We start from the raw sequence: 6,664 nt of genomic DNA, 5'->3' as shown, positions 1-6,664 counted from the left end.
ATGGCTTATGTGATATGGGTGCTAGTGCCAAAGCAATACCTCATTCCTTATACAAAGAAATTATGCATGATATTGCACCTGCTGAGATAGAAGAAATAGATGTTACAATTAAGCTTGCCAATAGAGATACTATTTTACTAATTGGGATTGTTAGAGATGTTGAAGTCTTGTGTGGGAAAGTTAAATATCCTGCTGATTTTCTTGTTCTTGGTTCCCCACAAGATGACTTTTGTCCCATTATATTTGGTAGACCCTTCTTGAATACTGTTAATGCGAAGATTGATTGCGAAAAGGATGTTGTTATGATTGGCTTAGGGGGTATGTCTCATAAGTTTAATTTTGCTAAATTTCGTAGACAACCCCATGATAAAGAATTGCCTAGTAAGGATGAAATTATTGGTCTTGCTTCTATTGCCATGCGTCCTACTGATCCTTTAGAACAATATTTGCTAGACCATGAAAATGATATGTTTATGAATGAAAGAAGGAAAATAGATGAAGTATTATTTAAACAGGGACCTATTTTGAAACACAACTTGCCTGTTGAAATCCTAGGGGATCCTCCATCACCCAAGGGTGATCCCGTGTTTGAGCTTAAACCATTACCTGATACTCTTAAATTTGCTTATCTTGATGAAAAGAAGATATATCCTATTATTATTAGTGCTAAACTTTCATAGCAAGAAGAGGAAAGATTATTGAAAACTCTGAAGAAGCATCGTGCTGCTATTGGATATACTCTTGATGATCTTAAGGGCATTAGTCCCACTCTATGCCAACACAAAATAAAATTGGAAGAAGACGCTAAACCAGTTGTTGATCACCAACAATGATTAAATCCTAAGATGAAAGAAGTGGTAATAAAGGAAATACTAAAGCTCCTTGAGGCAGGTATAATTTATCTCATTGCTGATAGTTAGTGGGTAAGTCCTGTCCATTGTGTCCCTAAGAAGGGAGGTATTACTGTTGTTCCTAATGATAAAGATGAATTGATCCTGCAAAGAATTATTACAGGTTATAGGATGGTAATTGATTTCCACAAATTAAATAAAGCTACTAAGAAAGATCATTACCCTTTACCTTTTATTGATCAAATGCTAGAAAGACTATCCAAACATACACATTTTTACTTTCTAGATGGTTACTCTGGTTTCTCTCAAATACCTGTGTCAGCGGAGGATCAAGAAAAGACCACTTTTACTTGCCCTTTCAGTACCTTTGCTTATAGACGTATGCCTTTTGGTTTATGTAATGCACCTGCTACCTTTCAAAGATGCATGATGGCTATATTCTCTGACTTCTGTGAAAAGATTTGTGTGGTATTCATGGATCATTTCTCTGTCTATGGATCCTCTTTTGATGATTGCTTGAGCAACCTTGATCGAGTTTTGCAGAGATGTGAAGATAGTAGTCTCGTCTTGAATTGGGAAAAGTGCCACTTTATGGTTAATGAAGGTATTGTCTTGGGGCATAAAATTTCTAGATGTATTGAAGTTGATAAAGCTAAGGTTGATGCTATTGAAAAGATGTCGTGTCCCAAGGACATTAAAGGTATAAGAAGTTTCCTTGGTCATGTCGGTTTTTATAGGAGGTTCATTAAGGACTTTTCTAAAATTTTCAGGCCTCTGACTAATCTATTGCAAAAAGATATTCTTTTTGTCTTTGATGATAATTGTGTAGAAGCATTTGAAATACTTAAGAAAGCTTTGATTTCTGCGCCTATTGTTCAGCCACCTGATTGGAACTTACCCTTTGAAATTATGTGTGATGCTAGTGATTATGCTGTAGGTGCTGTTCTAGGGCAAAGAGTCGATACGAAATTAAATGTTATTCAATATTCTAGTAAAACTCTAGACACTGCCCAGAGAAATTATGCTACTACTGAAAAGAGTTCTTAGCAGTTGTATTTGCTTGTGATAAGTTCAGACCTTATATTGTTGATTCTAAAGTAACTATTCACACTGATCATGCTGCTATTAAATATCTCATGGAAAAGAAAGATGCTAAACCTAGACTTATTAGATGGGTTCTCTTGCTCCAAGAATTTGTTTTGCATATTATTGATAGAAAGGGAGTTGAGAACCCAGTTGCAGACAACTTGTCTAGGTTAGAGAATGTTCTTGATGACCCACTACCTATTGATGATAGCTTTCCTGATGAACAATTAGCTGTCATAAATGCTTCTCATACTGCTCCATGGTATGCTGATTACGCTAATTACATTGTTGCTAAATTTATACCACCTAGTTTCACATACCAGCAAAAGAAAAAGTTCTTCTATGATTTAAGACATTACTTCTGGGATGACCCACACCTTCATAAAGAAGGAGTAGATGGTGTTATTAGACGTTGTGTAGCTGAGCATGAACAGGAACAAATCCTACGCAAGTGTCACTCCGAGGCATATGGAGAACACCACGCTGGAGATAGAACTGCACATAAGGTATTGCAATCCGGTTTTTATTGGCCTACTCTCTTCAAAGATGCCCGTAAGTTTGTCTTGTCTTGTGATGAATGTCAAAGAATTGGTAATATTAGTAGACGTCAAGAAATGCTTATGAATTATTCTCTTGTTATTGAACCATTTCATGTTTGGGGCTTTGATTATATGGGACCTTTTCCTGCCTCCAATGGGTATACACATATTTTAGTTGCTGTTGATTCCGTTACTAAGTGGGTAGAAGCTATACCAACTAGTAGTGCTGATCATAATACTTCTATTAAGATGCTTAAAGAAGTTATTTTTCCGAGGTTTGGAGTCCCTAGATACTTAATGACTGATGGTGGTTCACATTTTATTCATGATGCTTTTCGTAAAATGCTTGCTAAGTATGATGTTAATCATAGAATTGCATCTCCTTATCAACCGCAGTCTAGTGGTCAAGTAGAGTTGAGTAATAGAGAGCTTAAATTAATTTTGCAAAAGACTGTTAATAGATCTAGAAATAATTGGTCCAAGAAACTTGATGATGCATTATGGGCTTATAGAACTGCATATAAGAATCCTATGGGTATGTCTCCGTATAAAATGGTTTATGGAAAAGCATGTCACTTACCTCTTGAACTAGAACATAAGGCATATTGGGCTATTAAAGAGCTCAATTATGATTTCAAACTTGCCGGTGAGAATAGGTTATTTGACATTAGCTCACTTGATGAATGGAGAACCCAGACCTATGAGAATGCCGAACTGTTTAAAGAAAAAGTCAAAAGATGGCATGACAAAAGGATACAAAAGCGTGAGTTTAACGTAGGTGATTATGTGTTGCTATTCAACTCTCGTTTAAGATTTTTTGCAGGAAAACTTCTCTCTAAATGGGAAGGCACGTACGTTATCGAGGAGGTCTACCGTTCCGGTGCCATAAAATTAACAACTTCGAAGGCACAAATCCTAAGGTGGTTAACGGTCAAAGAATCAAACATTATATCTCAGGTAATCCTATAAATGTTGAAACTAATGTTATTGAAACTGTAACCCCGGAGGAATACATAAGGGACACTTTCTAGAACATTTCAGACTCCGAAAAGGAATAGGTATGTGGTACGGTAAGTAAACCGACTCCAAAACAATTCTTATAGCAATTTTTCTCCGTTTTGGAATATTTAAGAAAATAGGAGAATAAGAAGTAGTCCGGGAAGGACACGACGCGTCCACGAGGGTGGAGGGCGCGCCCTACCTCCCTGGGCGCGCCCCCTGCCTCGTGGGCACCTCGTGTGCTCTCCGGACTCCGTTTTCTTGCGCGATACTTCTTTTGGTCGGTAAAAATTCATTATATAATCTCCCGAAGGTTTTGACCACCGTATCACACAAAAATCTTCTGTCTTTGTTTCGAGCTGTTTTCTGTCAGATTTGTCGAGGCCAGGCATCATGACGTCACCCTCCTCCAACAATGAAGACAAGGATGCTTGGCTATTGAAGATAAAGCTGAAGAGAGAAGAACCAGGTGAGATCAACAAGGATGATGGGATCAAGAAGGCCTTGGAGGATCAAGCTCCGGCGGTTGAAGAAGAAAACATCCTTCAACCTCTTTCTAACCTCTTTACCCCAACTGAGACTGAAGCTTTCAAGATGATTGAGTTAGCTCGCATACAAAACAAGTATCTCACACAGGAAAATATTTTGTTGAAGGATCATATCGTCGCACTCAAGGTCATTATTCGCAAATTGGAAGAGCTCCTACGCTCGATGTGCGACTATCCACCGTCATCACCACCTTCTTCACCAGCAGAGGAGACATAATCACTTGGGTATAGGCACCCCCTTGGCAACTGCCAAGCTTGGGGGAGGTGCCTCGGTATTGTATCACCATCACACTCCTATCTTTATCGTTTTCCTTAGTTCGATCCTTTTGGTAATATCTTGATCTAGTAGAATAAAGTTTTGGTATGAATTAGTATTGAGTTTTGCTTTGTGATCCCTCTATGTAATCGAGTCCGTGAGCTATATATAATAAAGATTAGTGTTGAGTCAAGGGCTTTGCTATCTTGCCATGATTTTTAGGAAATAAAAGAGTAAAAAGAAATAAAAAGGATCATATTGATCTTGTGGATAGTAATGACTTCACATATAGAGAGTATGATGCTTAAAAGTTGTTGAGAGTTGGCAAACATAGTTTTGGTCATCATTGCAATTAATAGGAAGTAATAAAGAAAGAGAGGCTCTCACATATAAATATACTATCTTGGACATCTTTTATGATTGTGAGCACTCATTAAAGTAGTACATGCTAAAGAGTTGATGTTGGACAAGGAAGACAACGTAATGGGTTATGTTTTCTCACATCTCAGTTATAGTATATTGTCATGGATCATTCAAACATGTTGATCTTGCCTTTCCCCCTCATGCTAGCCAAATTCCTTGCACCAAGTAGAGATACTACCTGTGCTTCCAAATATCCTTAAACCCAGTTTTGCCATGAGAGTCCACCATACCTACCTATGGATTGAGTAAGATCCTTCAAGTAAGTTGTCATGTTGCAAGCAATAATTGCTCTCTAAATATGTATGACTTATTAGTGTGGAGAAAATAAGCTTTATATGATCTTGTGATATGGAAGTAATAAAAGCGATGGACTGCATAATAAAGGTTCATATCACAAGTGGCAATATAAAGTGACATTCTTTTGCATTAAGATTTCGTGCATCCAACCATAAAAGCACATAAGAACCTCTGCTTCCCTCTGCGAAGGTCCTATGTTTTACTTTATGTCTTTTACTTTATGCAAGAGTCAAGGTGATCTTCACCTTTCCCTTTTTCATTTTATCCTTTGGCAAGCACCTTGTGTTGGAAAGATCCTGATATATATATATATCCAATTGGATGTAAGTTAACATGAACTATTATTGTTGACATTACCCTTGAGGTAAACGGTTGGGAGGCAACACTATAAGCCCCTATCTTTCTCTGTGTCCTATTAAAACTCCATAACCATAAGTATTGCGTGAGTGTTAGCAATTGTGAAAGACTAAATGATAGTTGTGTATGTGGACTTGCTGAAAAGCTCTATTATTGACTCTTTCCTATGTTATGATAAATTGCAATTGCTTCAATGACTGAGATTATAGTTTGTTAGTTCTCAATGAAGTTTCTGAATCATACTTACATTGTGAATAGATTGTTACTTGAGCATAAGAAATCATATGACAATATATATATATATATATATATATATATATATATATATATATATGTTGCTATTATAAGAATGATCATGATGCCCTCATGTCTGTATTTTATTTTTATCGACACCTCTATCTCTAAACATGTGGACATATTTTTCGATATCGGCTTCCGCTTGAGGACAAGCGAGGTCTAAGCTTGGGGAGTTGATACAGCCATTTTGCATCATGCTTTTATATCAATATTTATTGCATTATGGGCTGTTATTACACGTTATGTCACAATACTTATGGCTATTCTCTCTTATTTTACAAGGTTTAATATGAAGAGGGAGAATGCCGACAGTTGGGATTCTGGGCTGGAAAAGGAGCAAATATTGGAGACCTATTCTACACAGCTCCAAAAGTCCCGAAACTCCACGAAAGTCATTTTTGAAATTAATGATAAATATTCAGCGGAAGAAATACCTGAGGGTCCACCCACCGTCCACGAGGGTGGGGGCGCGCCCTACCCCCCTGGGCACGCCCCCTGCCTCGTGGGCCACCTGGCAGCCCTCCGGTGCCCATCTTCTGCTATATGAGCTCTTTTACCCTGGAAAAAATCATAACCAAGCTTACGGGATGAAACTCCACCGCCACGAGGCGGAACCTTGGCGAAACCAATCTAGGGCTCCGGCGGAGCTGTTCTGCCAGGGAAACTTCCCTCCAGGAGGGGGAAATCATCACCATCGTCATCACCAACGATCCTCTCATCGGGAGGGGGTCAACATCCATCAACATCTTCACCAGCACCATCTCCTCTCAAACCCTAGTTCATCTCTTGTCTCCAATCTTTGTACCAGAACCTCAGATTGGTACCTGTGGGTTGCTAGTAGTGTTGATTACTCCTTGTAGTTGATGCTAGTTGGTTTATTTGGTGGAAGATCATATGTTCAGATCCTTAATGCATATTAATACTCCTCTGATTACGAACATGAATATGCTTTGTGAGTAGTTACGTTTGTTCCTGAGGACATGGGTGAAGTCTTGCTATTAGTAGTCATGT

Source organism: Triticum dicoccoides, chromosome 1B (assembly GCF_002162155.2).
Source record: "Triticum dicoccoides isolate Atlit2015 ecotype Zavitan chromosome 1B, WEW_v2.0, whole genome shotgun sequence".
NCBI classification, from domain to species: Eukaryota; Viridiplantae; Streptophyta; class Magnoliopsida; order Poales; family Poaceae; genus Triticum; species Triticum dicoccoides.
The sequence above is the reverse complement of the archived record's forward strand: the minus strand, read 5'-3'. Positions refer to the sequence as shown.